General features: G+C 41.4%; 1 protein-coding gene across 2 annotated transcripts in view; it reads right to left on the reverse strand.

The window, feature by feature from the left end:
- TSEN15 (tRNA splicing endonuclease subunit 15) overlaps nt 1-20,219 on the reverse strand; it is an 82,327-nt gene that overhangs the window by 7,851 nt on the left and 54,257 nt on the right. The gene's annotated exons all lie outside the window — the stretch shown is intronic.

Raw genomic sequence — 20,219 nt, forward strand, 5'->3', positions numbered from 1 at the left:
TCATAAGAAACAACACTGTTCCAAAAGATATTCTCAGCAGAACTATTTTTCAGAAAAACAGTGTACAGAGCTAAAAACCACAGGAGTGTGTAGAAGGGCCAGAAATAACATGATGGAAACCATGATGGAATACTACACAGCTATTAAAAATAACAAAATTATGAAAAACAAACATGTAGAAATATTCATGCAAAACAGTATAAAGTGGAAAGTCACAAAAATCAATGTTAAAAATAATTTATATGTCTGCATCAAATTATCAAACAAAAGGCTATAAAAATCATGCAACCTGGCCAAGTGTGGTGGCTCATGCCTGTAATCCCAGCACTTTGGGAGGCCGAGGTGGGCGGATCATGAAGTCAGGAGATCGAGACCATCCTGGCTAACACGGTGAAACCCCATCTCTACTAAAAATACAAAAATAAGCCAGGAGTGATGGCAGGTGCCTGTAGTCCCAGCTACTCAGGAGGCTGAGGCAGGAGAATGGTGTCAACCCAGGAGGCAGACCTTGCAGTGAGCTGAGATCACGCCACTGCACTCCAGCCTGGGTGACAGAGCTAGACTCTGTCTCAAAAAAAAAAAAAAAATCATGCAACCTGAGAGATTACAATGTTTATGAATTTATTCTATCTCAACTTAAATAGACCACACAACCATATTATTACATTACATTGTCAATGAATAAGGTCATTCTCTCAGTCTGGCAACTTCTATTTCATACTTCCTTCACCAGCCTCAAACTTTTCAGCCTTCTCATAGACAACCCTAAGAGTTGTCTGTGACCTTCCCTCTGTCTGCTCACATTGGCAACATAATCCCTCTTCTTTCCTGTGTTCCAGCCACACTGACCTTTTGGATCTTTTATTTGCTGAGTGCTTTCCTATCTGAAGGAATTCCCCTATGCACTCCCCTTGTCCCACATCAGTCAAGTCAACTAAATTTTCATGTTTATATGCCTCCAGTTTTATCATCACTCCTGGGAGCCTGTACTTTTTTCTTCATAGCACTCAGCACACTTTGTCATTATAAATTTGTTTGCATGATTATTGCTCTACTATGTCCTTCTCTCCCAAATAGACAGTAAGCTCTGTGAGGAAGGTGATGATTACTTTTATCTGCCAACTTGATTGGGCCAAGTGGTGCCCAGATATTTGGTGAAACTTACTCTGGGTGTTTCTGTGAGGGTATTTTAGATGAGATTAACATTCAGATTGGCAGACTGAGTAAAGCAGAGTGTACTCCCTAATGTGACAGTCCCCATCTAACCAAGTGCAGGCCTGCATAGAACAAAAGCCTGACTCCCCCAGGTAAGAGAGAATTCTTCCTGCCTGACTGCCTTTGAACTGGGTCACTGGCTTTTATTCTTGCCTTCAGACTCAAACTGAAACATTGGCACTTCCTAGATCTTGAGCCTGCTGGCCTTCAGCTACACCATCAATCCTGGTTTTTAGATCACCAAGCTCAGACTGGAACTAAACCATCAGTTCTCCTGGGTCTCCAACTTGTTGACTCATCCCGCATATCTCAGGACTTTCCCACCTTCATAATCACATGAGCTAATTACTTGTAATAAATCTCTTTTTGAGATATATATTTCCCTGTAGTTTTGTTTTTCTGGAGAACCCTAATTACCACAAGGAATAATATATTTGCTGTTCACAATCATGTATCTACCTAGCACCAATACAGTGCCTGCCCCAGAATGGTTGTCTAATACAACTTTACTGAATGAATGGATGGATGGATGGATGAATGGATAGATGGATGAAAGTGATATCAATATAATGTAATATTTATTAAGTTTTATTTTTTCTACAAAAAATTCCTTGTAGTATATGTAGACTGCTGAATAATACCTGTACTTACTTGATTAGTGCTTTCTATTTTTCAAAGCATTTTCATATACAATAAATTTTTTTGATTCTTGGACCTCTATGAAGTAGATAATATTCCATATTCACATTTGAAGAAATAGGGGTCTAGATAAATAAAGTAATTCGCCCAAGCTCATACAGTGAACTAAGTGGTAGAGCAAGGTCTGGTATCTAGGCCTGCTAGATTTGGGCCAAGGACTTGGATCCTTCTATCTCTGCAGTTATTTGTATGTCACTATGTTCACTGGAAGGTGCATTGCTGAGCATGGGAGGGCTAAAAGGCACAGAGGCATTATCCTAATGGGTCTTTGTGATATTCTGGAATGATGGGAGGAGATGATGCTCCAGCCTGGGGAGAGGGTCCTGACCCTGACCAGGTCAGGTTGCAACAGTGAGGTCATGAGCTGTGGGCAGTGAGCCTCAGACATGGCTCTCAGGTCACTCACATGCAACCCATAGTTGTTCAATGCGTCATTTTCAGTTTTAGTCTGGTGATCATACAATAGTCCGATCAAACTATCAGCTAAGGATTATTGAACCAGTGGCTCCATAGACACCAAACTCAGATGCAACATGGCAGAATGGCTAGAGCATGGGCTCATAGTCCAAGACCCTAGGTTGAGACCCAGGGGTGTGTCTAGAAAAGGCAAATGACATTGAGAAGTCAAGGAGACCCAACATTTATATTCCAGCACTGTCTGTGCTCTGGCAAAGCCATGACCTCATTTATCACCTTGTTTGTCCTATCTGAATATTTACAAAAATACCAGCTCAAACAGCAGAGGTGTGGTGGGGGTAAAATGATGAGTAAACAAATGAAGTTCTGATTCTCAATTTGGATGCAGAAAATCCTTTCCAGTACCATATGCTTTTAGTGCTCTCTTTTTATCACTGCAATTTCACAACCTGTTAAAGCCTTCATCTTCTTTTCAGCCCCTGTCTACAGCAGCTTTCCATAAAGAGCTTGATGACAGCTGTGTCTGTTGAGAAAACCACAGCTTCATATTCCTCTCCTCAGAAGTATCCTAGGACTGTGATACATGCCACCACTTAATAAGGTGGGGGTTGCCAGGCCAGCAGTGTGGGGAATGGTTATTCCTTCTCTGACAGTGTTCGAAGAGCTCCAGCAGCTGCCTCCAGATGAATGGCAGGTGGTACTGGAAGTTGACTGCATAGGCCCAATGCTAAGATTTACCCCAGACAATGATGACTAAGAAAAAGTAAGGACTTGAAGCTCATTGCCTCTGTTAGGCTTTTTATATTATCCAATTACTAAATTTCTCTATTAATTATACATAATTATATATTACATTAATACTTTTATATTATTAAAATAATAACATAATTATTTGAGAGGCACACTATACAATGATCAGAAAAAATCCAAAAATGAAAATAGCTAATATTTTTGCACCTTATCTATGTTACATTTTTCATTTCTATCAATAACTCATTTTACTAATAAGAAAACTGAAATTCAAGATGCTAAGAGACACTTACCCAGTAGGGAGTGGAGTTGGAGGTCAGGAGGTTAAGAGTCTTTTGCCAACTGGCCTTAGGTAAGTCTCCTTACCTGTCCGGGCTTCAGTTTTCTTTCTGGAGAAAGGAAGTGAGTGAGTTTGACTTGCAGATGGAATAGGACCCTTCTTGAACCAGGTGTCTTCAGGATGAATTTTATTGCTTTTACTCATCAATGATTATTTTAGTTCTTGTTTCGAGGTTTTCTTTGTTTTTGTTTTTCTTAATCCACGTAACTTCTGCATTATTCAACTCTCAACTTGTCACTTTTGAGAGAGGATTTCCTTGACCAATCTTGCTAAAATAGCTTGTCCACTTTCCTCCACTCATTATATCACTTGTTTTCATTTTCTTCATAGAACTTTCTTTCTTTTCTCTCTTTCTTTCTTCCTTCCTTCCTTCCCTTCCTTCCTTTCCTCCTTCCCTCCCTCCCTCTCTTCCTTCCTTCCTTCCTTCCCTCCTTCCCCCAGAAGAATGTCAGCTCTAGAGGGAAATTATATCACCTGCCCTGCTCATGCTTAAACACTGGTGTTGGGTCTCCTAATTTACCAAGCACCTCACAAAGTCTAAACACCCTGGCGTGTCACATCCTATTGCCACACACGTTTTCACTGCAGAACAAAGTAAACAATCAATAAGTATTTATCGACTAAATTAATGAATAAATCCAGTTTGTTACAAGTTTGTTTGATTCTGCCACAAAAATCTCTAGAACTGTGCTGTTCAATATGGTAGCCAACAGTCACATGTGGCTATTTAAATTTAAAGTAATTAGGCCAGGCGCGGTGGCTCACGCCTGTAATCCCAGCACTTTGGGAGGCCAAGGCAGGTGAATCACGAGGTCCTGGCCAACATGGTGAAACCCTGTCTCTACTAAAAAAATATATACAAAAAATTAGCCAGGTGTGGTGGCAGGCGCCTGTAGTCCCAGCTACTTGTGAGGCGCCTGAGGACTACTTGTAGTCCTAGCTACTTGTGAGGCAGGAGAATGGCGTGAACCTGAGAGGCGGAGCTTGCAGTGAGCCGAGATCACGCCACTGCACTCCAGCCTGGGCGACAGAGCGAGATTCTGTCTCAAAAAAAAAGAAAAAATAATAAAGTAATTAAAAGTTCAGTCCCTCAGCCTCACCAGCTACATTTCAAGTGCTCAAGAGCCATGTGTGGCTAGTGGTTTGCATAATGGACAGTGCAGAATAGGACATTTCCATCACGTGGAAAGTTCTGTTGGAGAGTGCTGGTCTACATTCTGGCTCTTCCTCTCCAATCCCACCGTGATCGCTCACCTAGATTCTTGTGAGAGCCTCTGAACTGACAGTAGTTTCCTTCCACGCTAGTCCGTTCTCCACATTGCCTTATTTATTTAGTTCATTTATTCATGCAGCAAGTATTTAAGGAGGACCTTCTATATGCCAGCACGGTTCTAGGCACAGAGGAACGAACAGAGTACGAGTTAGACCTAGTCCTGACACAATGTACTCACAGTCCACAGACGATGTGTGTAGCATTCCCATGTTTAAAAACCAGTGCTGGATCCCCCTTACCAATGTCCCTTACAGTGTTCCCAGGACCCTGGGCTGTGCTCTGTGGGATGCAGCCCAGAGTCAACTCTGCTTTCTCAGGAGGGGGTCAGCCAAAACAATAGTTCCTGTATGTGGGGTGGGGGGTGTATGGGGTGTGTGTGTGTGTGTGTGTGTGTGAGATGAGGTGGGTGTGTGTGAGGGGAGAGTGTGTGTGGTCAGGTGTGAGGTGTGGGGTACATGGTGGATTGTTGGGGGTGTGTTGGTAGTGTGTGTCTGTGTGGGTGTGGGTGTGTGTGTGTGTGGTGGGGTGTGTGGGGTGTGTGATGGAGTGTGTGTGTATGGCAGGATTTGAGGGGTGTGTGCTGGGATGTGTAGAGGGGTATGTGGTGGTATGTGTGGGGTGTGTGGGGGGTGGGGTATGTGTGGTGGGGAGAGAGTGTGTGTGAGGTGGATGTAGAATATGTGTGGTGAGGTATATGTGGGGGGTGTGTGTGGGGGTATGTGGTGTGTGTGTGGTAGGGTGTGTGTGTGCAGTGGTGTGGGGAGTGTGGTGGTGTGAAGGGGCGTGCTGGTGTGTGGGGTCGTGTCGGGGGTGGGGTATGGAGTGGGGTGTGTGAGATGTGTGTATGTGGTGGAGGGTATGTGTTTGGTGGCGGGATGTGTGTGTGGTGGGGTGTGAAGTGGGGTGTGTGTATCTCTGTGTGTGGTGGGTTGTGGGGTGGAATGGGGGGGTGCATGGTATGTGTGTGTGGTGGGGTGTGTGTTGTGTGTGTGTATGTGTGTGTATCTGTGTTGGCAGTAGGGCTGCCACCCATGGGTTGAGGTTGTGCCTTCTGGCACTTGAGTTTGGATGCCTGGAGGGCGATGGCCTGGTGCCCTGCAGTTTCAGTTTCACTCTTCCCCATCACCTCTCCCACGGTTCTGTACCCGGTCCTCCACCCACCACCTCACCACCTTCCCTGTTCTCTGCATACCCAGTCACACTTCAGTGCTTTCGCACAGGCCTGTCCCCTAGTGGGCTTTCCTTTCTCAATGGCTTAACCTGATGAATGCACTCATCCTTCAAAACTCACTTCAAATATCACGTTCTGTGAATCTTTTCCAGCAACCCAGAGGGGTGACCTTTTCTCTGTATGTCCACAGATATCTGTTATTAGATCTAGTAGAACACCTGTCAGGTTTACCCTAAACCCCATTTATGTAGGCCTCCCTCCAATAGAGTGTAGCTCCTCCAAGTGAAGAATTCATTTATCATCATAGCCCCAGTGCATGAAATAGAAGAGGTCCCTAATAAATGATTTTGGATGAATGATAAATGGACGGCAAATGGATGAACAAATGAGTGTAAATATTATGAAAGTGCCTGGCTCATTTGCAGTTCCCTCGGGAGGCTGCATTGGTTCTTCAAAATAGAATAAAAACACCATAACTCTCTACTTGCTCTTATCAAAGATAAAATGTTATTTTTCTTCTTATCTTTTTTTTTGAGATGGAGTTTTGCTTTTGTTGCCCAGGCTGGAGTGCAATGGCACAATCTTGGCTCACGGCAACCTCCGCCTCCTGGGTTCAAGTGATTCTCCTGCCTGAGCCTCCCGAGTAGCTGAGATTACAGACATGTGCCACCATGCCCGGCTAATTTTGTATTTTTAGTACAGACGGAGTTTCTCCATGTTGGTCAGGCTGGTCTCAAACTCCTGACCTCAGGTGATCAGCCAGCCCCGGCCTCCCAAAGTGCTGGGATTATAGGCGTGAGCCACTGCTCCCAGCCTCTTCTTACCATCCTTATTTCCTACTACAAATGTCCCTTCTACTCTGTTTTTTCACCAGGAAAACATATTTTCTTTTTTGCTTTTACAAGCTTTCCTTTATGGCCAGTCAAAACTCTAGGATCAAATACTTCACTTCCAAATGCCATATGTCCCAAGATGCTCTTTCTTCTAATTGATGAAACGACTCTTTGCTACCAAAATACTTACCAGCCCCTCCCAACTTGGACATTAGGAATCCAACAAAAACTATTTTACACAAACTAGAAATTATTGTCCTTAGAATTATTATATTACTATGTAAGTGTTTGATAAACCAATCTGAAGCAGGTTTAACATTTCTTAATTTTTCCCAATCCTTTAAAAACACAATCAAACAAAAGGAAAAGCTCATGAAATAAACAGAGTTTCCCTCCCAGCTGCCTTGGGTGTAATCCTCCATTCACCCAACCAGTGTGTTATTTCTTTTTTCTTTTTTTCTTTCTTTCTTTTTTTTTTTTTTTGAGACAGAGTTTCTCTTTTTTTGCCCAGGCTGGAGTACAATGGCGCAATCTCGGCTCACTGCAACCTCTGCCTCCCGGGTTCGAGTGATTCTCCTGCCTCAGTCTCCCAAGTAGCTGGGATTACAGGCACTCACCACCATGCCTAGCTAATTTTTTTGTTTTTTTAGTAGAGATGGGTTTCCACTATGTTGGCCAGACTGGTCTCGAACTCGTGACCAAAGGCGATCCACCCGCCTCGGCCTCCCAAAGTGCTGGGATTACAGATGTGAGCCACCGTGCCTGGCCCCATTGTGTTGTTTCTATGGTTCTTCAAAGGAAAGAAGGGTTCCTGACACCCCTCAACAAGCTAGTTCAACAAGCCAATATTAATTAACACATCCAACTAGCTTATAAACTTTCTGGGGTTCAAATAGATTTTCTTGACATTACAGGATATTTTAAGTGAGAAGATTCATCTGCTCCCTAATATCAGCTCCTCCAAATGACCCTGCAGACACATCATCAGAGCAGGGAGCTGGACGTGTTTACAAAAGCATACAGCCTGCAGCCCCAGCTTCTTCATGCCCTCCCCAGCAGTTTGAGTTTCATGCCTTTCACTACATTTTGAAAAGGGTAAAGTGGATTAGAATACGTCCATAATCACCATTCCTTAGAATTGCTTTAAATTTGCTAGTATTAACAGAACAATATTTCATCATTACAAATTCCTAGTTGCTAAAATCTTTAGTCACGTAATCAGCAATACTGAAAGGCTAAGCCACATCTAGCCCTTGTTAAATTTAAAATTTTAAATATACAAAATTACAATCCTTGGATAGAGTGTGCATCGAGTATGTGTATACGTCGGTCATCAGGGTTTCAGTAGATATTAAGCAGCCTCCAAGTGAGTCTTTGTAAAAAATAAAAGCTTGCCAGAGGCTCAAGACTTTTTCTTCAGAAGAGATAATCTTCCCTGGATTCTCAAACTTATGCTGACTTATAACCACAGAAAAACCTGATCTTAATGTAAAGGAAGTATTACAAATTTCTCAGGAAAAGGTGTTGTGTAAGTATAATGGTTCTGCTCCATTATCTTGGCTTAATCCAGAAAACTGAAAGCTAAAGTGACACATTAACCTACCTCAAGTATATTTACAGGTTTAAGGAGGACACTGAACATTTGTTCTCCATCTTAGGGAAGATCAAAAAAGAAATAAAATGACTTAAGTTTTGACCCCAAAGAGCATGATCATACTTAAGACAAAACATCTTAGTTATAAAGGTAATTTATGCAGATTTCCTAAAGAAAGAATGGAACCTGACACGTATTTACTGAGTGACTGTTGTGTAGAAGGCTTGGGTTGTGGAGGACAGAAAGAAAAGTAAGATGCATATAGTCTATACTCTCCAAGAGGTCTCAATCTAGTTGGAAAGATAAGACGTTCACTCACAAAGGATAGGTAATATAATAACTCCTTTGATGTGCTGTTGGATTTGGTTTGCAAGAATTTTGTTGAGGATTTTTGCATCAATGTTCATCAAGGATATCGGCCTGAAGTTTTCTTTTTTTGTTGTATCTCTGCCAAGTTTTGGTATCTGGATGATGCTGGCCTCAGAATGAGTTAGGAAGGAGTCCCTCCTCCTCAATTTTTTGGAATAATTTCTGTAAGAATGGTACCAGCTCTTCTTTGTACATCTGGTAGAATTTGGCTGTGAAATCATCAGGTCCTGGGCTTTTGTTGTTGTTGGTAGGTTATTTATTACTGATACAATTTCAGAGCTCATTATTGGTCTGCTCAGAGAATCAATTTCTTCTTGGTTCAATCTTGGGAGGGTGTATGTGTCCAGGAATTTATTTACCTCTTCTAGCTTTTCTAGGTTATGTGCACAGAGGTGTTTGTAGTAGTTTCTGATGGTCATTTTTACTTCTGCGGGGTCAGTGGTTACATTGCCTTTGTCACCTCTAATTGTGTTTATTTGGATCTTCTCCTTTTTCTTCTTAATTAGTCTAGCTAGTGGCCTATTTATCCTATTAATGTTTTATCAAAAAAACAACTAATGGATGCATTGATCTTTTAAATGGCTTTTGGTGTCTCAGTTTCCTTCAGTTCAGCTCCAATTTTGGTGATTTCTTGTCTTCTGCTAGCTCTGGGATTGATTTGTTCTTGCTTCTCTAGTTCTTTCAGTTGTGATTATTAGTTTGCTAATTTGAGATATTTCTCATCTTTTGATGTGGGCATTTGTTGCTATGAATTTCCCTCTTAACACTGCTTTAGGTGTGTCCTGGAGATACTGGTATGTTATATCTTTGTTCTCATTAATTTCAAAGAACTTGACTTCTGCCTTAATTTCATTATTTATCCAAAAGTCATTCAGGGGCATGTTGCTTAATTTCCATGTGATTGCATGTATTTGAGCGATTTCCTTCGTCTTGACTTCTATTTTTATTGCACTGTGGTCCAAGAGTGCTTTTGGTATGGTTTCGGTTTTTTCTTTTTTGCATATGCTGAGGATTGTTTTATGTCCAATTATGTGGTCAATTTTGGAGTATGTGCTATTTGGTGATTATAAGACTGTATATATTCTGTTGTTTTGGGGTGGAGAGTTCTGTAGAGGTCTATAAGATCCATTTGGTCCAATCCAGCAGCCCATCAAAAAAAAGCTAATCAAGTAGGCTTCATCCCAAGGATGTGAAGTTGGTTCGACATACAAAAATCAATAAGTGTGATTCATCACATAAACAGTAGAATTAAAGACAAAACCACATGATTATCTCAACAGATACTGAAAAGGTTTTTGATAAAATTTAACACCCTCTCATGTTAAAAACTCTCTATAAGCTAGGTATTGAACAAACATGCCTCAAAATAACAAGAGCCATCTATGACAAACCCACAATCAACATTATACTCAATAGGCAAAAGCTGGAAGCATTCACCCTTAAAAACTAGCACAAGAAAAGGATGCCATCTCTCATTGCTCCCATTTAACATGGTATTAGAAGTTCTGGCCAGAGCAATCAGGCAGGAGAAAGAAATAAAGAGTATCTAAATAAGAGGAGAGGAAGTCAAACTATCTCTGCAGATGACATGATTCTGTATCTAGAAAACCCCACAGACTCAGCCTAAAATCTCCTTCAGCTGACAAACAACTTCAGTAAAGTTTCAGGATACAAAATCAGTGTACAAAAATCACTGGCATTTCTATACACCAACAATAGACAAGACAAGAGCCAAATCAGAAAGGCAATCCCATTCACAGTTGCCACAAAAAGAATAAAATACCTAGAAATACAGCTAACCAGGAAGGTAAAAGATCTCTACAGTGAGAATTATAAAACATTGTTCCAAGAAATCAGAGAAGACACAAACAAATGGAATAGTATCCCATGCTCATGGATGGGAAGAATCAATATCATTAAAATGGCCATACTGCCCAAAGCAATGTACAGATTCAATACTATTTCTATCAATCTACCAATGACATTCTTCACAGAACTAGAAAAACTATTTTAAAATTCATATGGAACCAAAAAAGAGCCCTAATACCCAAGGCAATCCTAAACAAAAAGAACAAAGCTGGAGGCATCACATTACCTGACTTCAAACTATTGCTACAGGACTGCAGTAACCAAAACAGCATGGTACTCATACAAAAACAGGAACATAGACTAATGGAATAGAATAGTGAGGCCAGAAAAAAGGCTGCAGACCTATGACCATCTGATCTTTGACAAAGCTTACAAGAACAAGCAATGGAGAAAAGATTCCCTATTCAGTAAATGGTGCTGGGATAACTAGCTAGCCATATGCACAAGACTGAAGCTGGGCCTCTTCCTTATACCATATACAAAAATTAACTTAAGATGAAATAAATATTTAAATGTAAAACCCAAAACTATGAAAACACTGGAATACAACCTAGGCAATACCATCTTGAACACAGGATTGGGCAAACATTTTATGACAAAGACACAGAAAGCAATCACAACAAAAGCAAAAATTGACAAGTGGGATCTAATTCAACTTAAGAGCTTCTGCACACCAAAAGAAACTTATCAACAGAGTAAACACACAACCTACAGAATGAGAGAAAATATTTGCAAACTATGCATCTGATAAAGGTCTAACATCCAGCATCTATAACTTAAATTTACAAGAGAAAAACAAACAACCCCATTAAAAAGCGGGCAAAGGACATGAACAGACACTTTTCAAAATAAGACATACATACAGCCAACAAGCATATGAAAAAAGCTCAATATCACTGATCATTAAAGAAATGCAAATCAAAAACACAATGAGATACTATCTTACACCAGTCAGAATGGTTATTACTAAAAAGTCAAAAATAACAGATGCAGGCAAGGTTGCAGAGGAAATGGAACACTTATACACTGTTGGTGGAAGTGTAAATTAGTTCAACCATTGTAGAAAGCAGTATGGTGATTCCTCAAAGAGCTAAAAGCAGAACTACCATTTTACCTAGCAATCCCATTACTGGGTATATACCCAGAGGAATATAAATCATTCTACCATAAAGACATGTGCACGCAAATGTTCATTGCAGCACTATTCACAATAGCAAAGATCTAAATGGAATCCACCTAAATGCCCATCAATGACAGACTGTATAATGAAAATGTGGAACATATACACCATGAAATACTATGCAGCCATAAAAAAATAAGATCATGTCTTTTGTGGGAACATGGATAGAACCGGAGGCTATTAGCCTTAGCAAACTAATGCAGGACTAGAAAACCACCAATACCACATGTTCTCACTTATAAGTGGAAGCTAAATGATGAGAAGTTATGAACACAAGTAAGGAAACAACAGACACTGGGGTCTACTTGAAGGTGGAGACGGGGAGGAGGGAGTGGAGCAGAAAAGATAACTATTTGTTACTGGGCTTAATACCTGGGTGATTAAATCATCTATACAACAAACCCCCATGCCACGAGTTTACCTATGTAATAAACCTTCACATGTACCCCTGAACCTAAAATAAAAGTTAAAAGTAAAAGATAATAACTCAAGATACTGCATAAGACATTTTACATAAGGTCAAGAAAGTGGGAAAGTCAAGTACACAGAACACTCTGAGTCCAGAATAGGGAGAGATCCTCATGGGCTGGAGGAACTGAAAATCTTGGTGTTGAGCATTGAAGGATAGAAAGGATTTTGAGAAGAGGAGAGGAGGAAGAGAAGGTGGAGGAAGATGAAGGGCACTTTAAGAGGGGTTACCAAATATCTTTAAATTAAGCTAGATGAACAGATAGTATATGATTGTACTTATATGAGATATCTGGAGCAGTCAAATTCATAGAGACTGAAAGTAGCCCTGGTGGTTGCCAGGGGCTGGGAGGAGAGGACAGTGGGATCTGTATCTATTCTTTAATGGATACAGAGTTTAATTTCAGGAAGAGGAACTAGTTCTGAAGATGAATGAAGGTGATGGTTTCCCAACAGTATAAACGTATGTAATGCCACTGAACTGTACACATAAAAATGGTTAAAATTTTACATTTTGTTAGGTATATTTTACAATTAAAAAAGAAAGCTTGTGGTAGCCAACCATCTATCCACAGAGGAGTAGAGGTGAACTCTTGAGGTCTCTTTTTCTTCTACAACTCCATATTAACTGTAGGTGTGGCCCATGTGACAGCAATGTGAAATGATTAAATATAATCTATTCCTGGACTGCTGCACTTCAGGAAGGTATTTAACGGCTGTGGATGACTACCCCACAGCTTTTCTCCTCTTCCTTCTTTACACATAAAGTCCACTTACACCATAGAAGCCAATCACTCACTTTTCCCAGCTTCATCACTTTTCACAGCTTCACTGAAGGTAGAGCATAGGCACGGGTCCCTCTCCTGGCCCATGGCACCTAAGAAAAAGTCTGCTAGGGGATATATTCTTAGAAAACTTTTCCTCCCTATTTTTTAAAAAAGAGAAAGAGCACTCTAATGGGATGGACTCATTCCCTGTCTTCCTTTGGATGTAATTGTGTGAAGACATAATATTCAGCCAAAGATGGCTTAGGCGGCCATCTTGCACCCACGGGGAGAAACTAAAGGAGGACAGATCAATTCATCAAGAATTGTAGCAACTTTTGTGCTGTATTAACCACCCTCAGAAAATAGACCCCTCGTTGTTTCAGCCACTTTTAGTTGGGTATTCTGTTTACTTGCAGCCAAGATCATTACAGTAGACAGACTATGGTAGTACAGAAATAGCTTTGTGATGCATTGCCAGAAGTCTATATTCAGCTGGAGTTTATTCTTGCCTCCAAAAGACAAAGGTGTTTACTTCCCTTTTTCTTCACTGCATGATGGGCAAAAGAAAGAATACAAAGAGCAGGGTGCAAAACCAAAAAAGAACATCTAGCACTGGGTTTGAGAAGACACAGGATCATCAGGAAATAAGCTGATAGTAAATGATGTAAATAGCCAGTATTTTGCCATGTATTGGAGAGAATCAGTTTCTCCTTTGTAATGGAGAGAGGTTGTATATAAAGGGAACATTGGGTAAGAGTATAAACAAAGATGGAGGACCGTGAAGATGATAAAAGCCCAGAAGCAAGCAAGCACTATCCGGTGGAGACTGGAGAAGGATACCAATAGCATAGGCTAAGAAATGGATCAGGCGGTCCAAAGAGAAACCCAAGGTCTACACCAGAACCTTGTTTTTCTCAACTCAGCTCTATAGGTTTCGTAATCCTCAGCTAAGCTTTTTACTTTTCTTCTAAAGACACAAGTTAAAGTGTCCCTCAAGCTATGGTATGGATAGATATCAGGTCTATGTGGGTCTGCTTTCTTTTTTTGTTTGTTTGTTTGTTTGTTTGTTTGTTTGAGACGGAGTCTCGCTCTATTGCCAGGCTGGAGTGCAGTGGCGCGATCTCAGCTCACTGCAACCTCTGCCTCTCGAGTTCGAGCAATTCTCCTGCCTCAGCCTCCCGAATAGCTGGGACTACAGGTGTGTGCTACCACTCACAGCTAATTTTTGTATTTTTAGTAGAGATGGGGTTTCACCATGTTAGCCAGAATGGTCTTAATCTCTTGACCATGTGATCCACCCACCTCACCCTCCCAAAATGCTAGGATTACAGGCATGAGCCACCGTGCCCAGCCACTTTGATTCTTGAAATAGAGATTCTGGTACTCTTTTATCAGAAGGTTTTTCTACCAAGGTAACCATCTTTCTGGGGATATTACTATTTGAATATTTATTAAGCACTTTTATTAACTAGAAGTTTGACTTCTATCTCCAAAGTTGATCAGACAGCCACAGCCAAGAAAGGGAAGACAGCTCCATCTGTCCATTAAAGATGCTGGCAGCCCTGAGAGAGAGGTCCAGGCAGGGGGGAATCTGTCACATCTCAGCTATACATGTCCTGTGGCACTTTAAACAGGAACTAAGGTACTGTGCTAGGCAGCTGTCCCCGAGGAATGGGACTCCTTAACCCAAGGCAACTAGAATTAAACCACTTATATTTGCAGAAAAGAAGAGATGTATTCCTTAGCATGACCTACCTCCTTCCTTATGCTCACACAGTAGTTTTTATTTTTTATTTATTTACTTTTTTCATGGATCCTCAAGTTCCCTGACAAGAAGCTGATCTTAATGCTTTGCAAAGGATCATGTAAAAAAAGTCAGAGCCATGAATGAATGCATACAAATATCCTTATAAAACAGAAGCCCCTGTGAAATATGGCTGATCCCACCCATCAGGGATTAGTAAACCTTCCCACAAGGCTCAGCTTGCTTTAGGGCTAAAAATAGAATTAGAACTTCAATTCATATCGTCTGATTCTGATCAAGTGCAGTCTTTTGGCTATTCTCTCTGCATTCAAAGATTGTGTTATTATTCCCCTGATAGTACACAAACTCTATGAGTTGCAGACTCCCAGTGGAGATATAAGCATTTGCCTCTGGTAAAAATGAATTTCCATGGAAAATGTGACACAAGAACTACCTTTTGGGTCTCACATAAATCAAGTTTTTGATTTTGTTTTTGAGACAGGGTCTTGCTCTGTCACCCAGGCTGGAGTGCAGTGGTGGGATCTCTACTTACTGCAACCTCTGCCTCCTGGGTTCAAGTGATTCTCCTGCCTCAGTCTCCCAAGTAGCTAGAACTACAGGCATGCACCACCACACCCAGCTTTTTTTTTTTTTTTTTTTTTTTTTTTTTTTTTTTTTGAGATGGAGTCTCGCTCTGTTGCCCAGGCTGGAGTGCAGTGGTGCAATCTCGGCTCACTGCAAGCTCCGCCTCCCGGGTTCACGCCATTCTCCTGCCTCAGCCTCTCCGAGTAGCTGGGACTACAGGCGCCTGCCACCATGCCCGGCTAATTTTTCGTATTTTTTTTAGTAGAGACGGGGTTTCACCATGGTCTCGATCTCCTGACCTCGTGATCCGCCCGCCTCGGCCTCCCAAAGTGCTGGGATTACAAGCGTGAGCCACTGTGCCCGGCCAATTTTTGTAATTTTTTGTGGAGACTTGGTTTCAACGTGTTGTCCAGGGTGGTCTCGAAATCCTGACCTCAGGTGATCTGCCCACCTCAGCCTCCCACAGTGCTGGGATTACAGGCATAAGCCACCACACCCGGCCAAGTTTTATACCAGAAAGCCTTTTCTAATTAAAGCTGTTTTTTTCGGTAAGCGGTCCTCAAAGGGCTTGTGTGGGTCTTGATGGTCCTTAGGGCCTTCCTGGGGCCCAAGGCTCTATTCTGTTTTATTCATGTTTTTTAAAGTGGGGGTATTAGCTTGTTCTCACACTGCTCTAGAACCACCTGAAACTGGGTAATTTATGAAGAAAAGAGGTTTAATGGACTCAGTTCTGCAGTTTTAACAGGAAGCATGACTGGGAGGCCTCAGGAAACTTACAATCATGGCAGAAGGCTAAGGGGAAGCAAGCAGATCTTAACATGGAGGAGCAGGAGAGAGAGAGAGACAGCAATGGGGGAAGTGCCACACACACTTTTAAACCCCATCAGATCTTGTGAGAACTCACTCACTGTCACGAGAACAGCAAGGGGGAAATCTGCCCCCATGATCTAATCACCTCCCATCAGTTCCCTCCTCCAACACTGGGAATTACAACTCAAAATGAGATTTGGGTGGGGACACAGAGGCAAACCATATCAGTGGGTGATATGGAGTAGCGGGAAGAGCACAGAGTTTGACCTGGGTTTAAATTAGAAGTCTGCTGCTTCCTCACTGTGATATTAGACACATTAACTCATTTCTCTGGGCACTCACATTGTAGGGTTGATGTGAGACAATATATTAAGTAAAGTACCTAACATAACACAAAAAATCAGATTATCAAAGTGGATTCACATAATAGAGATCTTACCCAGTATCACACTTTGCTAATAATTTCAATAAAACAAGCAATTACAAATGAAGCAGGGAGTGGCTTAGGACCCATGCAGTGTCCCGAGTCCTTCCATGCCACATCAAGATATTCTTCCCCAGATTAACACAGAAGATCTTCAAGCCATGTATGTGGCACATCACCTACACAGAAAAGAACCATCAATAAATATCTTCATATTATACTCAGATAGTTATATAATTGACTTGACCTTTTCTCAGAACCCATACCCAATACAGGCATAGATTCAGATTTGTTACAAATGAGCAACCCAGGCAGATCAGGTACCTCCTTTAAAAAGAATTCTATAGATAAGGACCCTGCACTAGCAAATACCATTAATGTGTTTATCTGGAGGCCTGTCATTAGTATGTTCACGTGAAGATTTGATTAAGTTACCTTCCTTCCTTCTTTCCCATGGACTTCCCTTTGGTAGCAAGAAAGAATGAATTGTAGACCTTTTGTTTAACATTTTCTATCCAGCACCTAACCCAGACTAGGACTTGGTGTACAGTAGCTTTTATCACATTATTAAGAATAATAATGATAATAGAACTACGCTTACACTTTCATTTCCACTGACTTACCAGGTCTTGCATGATTTCAGCCTGTTTCCTGCCACTACCCATTGAGGCTTCACTTCCCCCGTTGTGTGGGATTCTTATTTCTGTCTTTCCTCCCTTGTTCTATTCCACTCTTCTACCCATCTTCCAAGGACAGTCCAAGTGCTCCTTCCTCCTGCAAACTTCTGAGCCTACATATACCCTTTTTGATGTCACCCCTTTCTACCCTCTATAATCCATGATCTAACACTGAACCTAGACTGTTCTACACTGTACTCTTTCTTACTTTTGCATGCATGATATTCTTTTTTTTCTCCAAATAGATTATCAGCACCACTAGAGCCGAGAGTACTAACTTAATTTGAGTCACCTGCACAAGGAGGTGTCCCTTGAGCCACCTCCCCAACAAATGTGGCCCCTTGGTATTGGCTCTATCAACATTCACTTGCCATATCGTGATGATATCATAATTTCTTGTAATGCTTGATTTAATTATCGTCTTTCCTTATGGGCAGCAAACTCCAGGAGGAAGGGTCTTTTCTCTCTTGCCCACTCATATCCCTAGTGTCTGACTCAGCACCTGGCAAAAAGTAGATAATTAGTAAACATTTGTTGAAGAAATAGGTTTTCTAGGGTAAAACGAGGTAGAGTAAAGAAGCTCATTAATTTACATAATGAACATATGGAGTATCTACTCTGGGTGCTCAGGATGCAAAGATGAGTAAGACATGATTTCAGTCATCTGGTCTCTGGACTGAAAACGTTTGAGTCAATTTCTTTACCACCACTGTTTAGGTCTTCGGATATGTACAAAAAAGATTTGCAGATAAAATCAACCAAATCCCATTAATTAAGCCCAATTACTTACTGAAAGGAGAGGAGAAAATTCAGAAGAACACAGCTCTGGAAGGGCAAAGGTGCTCTCAGGAAGAATTCTTGCCCCCCGTTCCCCTTCCTCTGGTTCAGTTGGCCACCATATGCACTTTACTACTGGCCCCCAATGCATGTGAAAAGCAGTCTTTAAACTGAGCTTTAATTCAGTAGCTACTACATCTTTCTCCTGCCCCTCACCTCCATTTTCCTTGTGGGCAGTGCTACATTTGTGTAGCTATATGCTAGGACCCATCTCTGGAAACCTACTTTTAGAATCAGGCAATTAGAATGGCATTCCAACCCGTTTCTAACAGGTTTGGCCACCAACATAACAGATTCAAAGCTACATGCTAATTAACTATATGTTCAAACCAGATAATAATATATATTTAATTTTATCCATCTTAATATCACCCTTGTAACAAAAGACATCTATTTTCATTGCCTTTCATTGCACTCAAGGGTTTAGTCCAAGGCAAGTCCATTCTCCAGTCTTCTGAGAAACAAGGAGAGCAATAAACTTGGTGGGGTATTTTTGTTAGATTTTATGGAAGCCAAAGAGAACCTCTAATAGACCAATCTCTCAGCTCCTCCTGAGAGAAGGGGTTGGAATTATGGAATAGAAGCAGATGGATTCATTGATGATATTTTCTCAAGTATAGAAGGTGACTTCCTCCCTCCCTCCCTCCCCTTCTTTCCTTTCTTCCCTTCTTTTTTTCTTTCTGTGCCAAATAATTGTGTCATGCAGCTTATCAATACCAACATCACCAGCTGCCTTCAGCCATACAGCAAAAGATTGATTCTTTCAAAACAACCTGCCGGCTGCTTCTTTTTCCCAATTAAATTTTCTCCCTCCTAATGCTCCTGTCTTTTTCTTCCCTCCTGGAAGGTCACCTCCAGGTCCCTGGTGCACCCTTCAAAGCCTTTCTCCATACCCTGCCCTCCTTCATTGCCATATGTTAGTAACTATTTCTCTGCCCTTCCACTACACTGGAGCCCTTGGAGGCAGGATCTGTGTCTCATTTGCCTTAGCATCTCCCATGCCTTTAAGAGGCCTGGCACATGGTGAGTGTTCAGTAAATGTTTAAATCTAATGAATACATTAAAACAACGTTAAATCAGTGAACAGTCTGAGAGGTACAAAAGAAGTCGGTTTAATGATTCAGATTTGAGCACTTCATCCATCTGTGATGAAGGAATAAAAAGCAAGGGATTCTATAAGCTACAATACCCCATCCTGTGAAGTCAGGGCAGTGGAGAGGCAGTAACAGCAAAGGACAATACAGATTTCAACTGTGTCTTATGTAGTCTTTGGGGACAGTTGGACAACGCTGATTTAAAGACCTGAACAATCATTAGTCAAGAAAAACTTGAGGGAAAAACACAAAAAACCTCCTTCAACTGGTTTCAATCAAGCCAGTGTAACCCCCTTCCCAGTTTTCAGAAGTCAGCATATTTTTCCCCCTCTTTATAAACCATTTAGAGCTCTGACCAATGATCTTAGATGGTTCTGTTTTTTTCAAATACATTTTAGGACCATTTCTAATGCATTCATCTGAATTGAAAATGCAGGCACAAAGAACCGCAGTTGCTGAGAGGCCTTTTCTGCCCTCCTCCCTGATCTGTCTGCAAGAGTCTGCAGCCCATAGGTCCATGTGGAGGGCTTGACTGGGTGTCCTGAAGAATGTGAATGTTATTGATATGGTTTGGCTGTGTCCCCACCCAAATCTCATCTTGAATTCCCATGTGTTGTGGAAGGGACCTAGTGGGAAGTAATTGAATCATGGGGGCAGGTCTTTCCCGTGCTGTTATTATGATAGTAAGTCTCATGAGAGCTGATGGTTATTATAAGGGGGAGTTTTCCTGCACAAACTCTCTCTCTTTTTGCCTGCTGCCATCCATATAAGATGTGACTTGCTCCTCCTTGCCTTCCACCATGATTGTGAGGCTTCCCCAGCCACATGGAACTGTAAGTCCAATTAAACCTCTTTCTTTTGTAAATTGTCCAGTCTTGGCTATGTCTTTGTCAGCAGTGTGAAAATGGACTAATACAGTTATGAAACCAGAACCTCAGAGTTTTGGTGAGAAAACAGTCTTGAGAGGTCCCTCTTCCTGATGTGCCTGTGAGTGAGTTAGCTGGACTTCTAAAAGTGATGGAACAATCATTAGTCAAGGCTAACTTAGATTTTAAGTAAAATCTGTCTTGTACTGTAAGCTCAACCCTGTGATTCCTAAAACC

This window comes from Symphalangus syndactylus, chromosome 19, assembly GCF_028878055.3.
Source record: "Symphalangus syndactylus isolate Jambi chromosome 19, NHGRI_mSymSyn1-v2.1_pri, whole genome shotgun sequence".
Lineage (NCBI taxonomy): Eukaryota > Metazoa > Chordata > Mammalia > Primates > Hylobatidae > Symphalangus > Symphalangus syndactylus.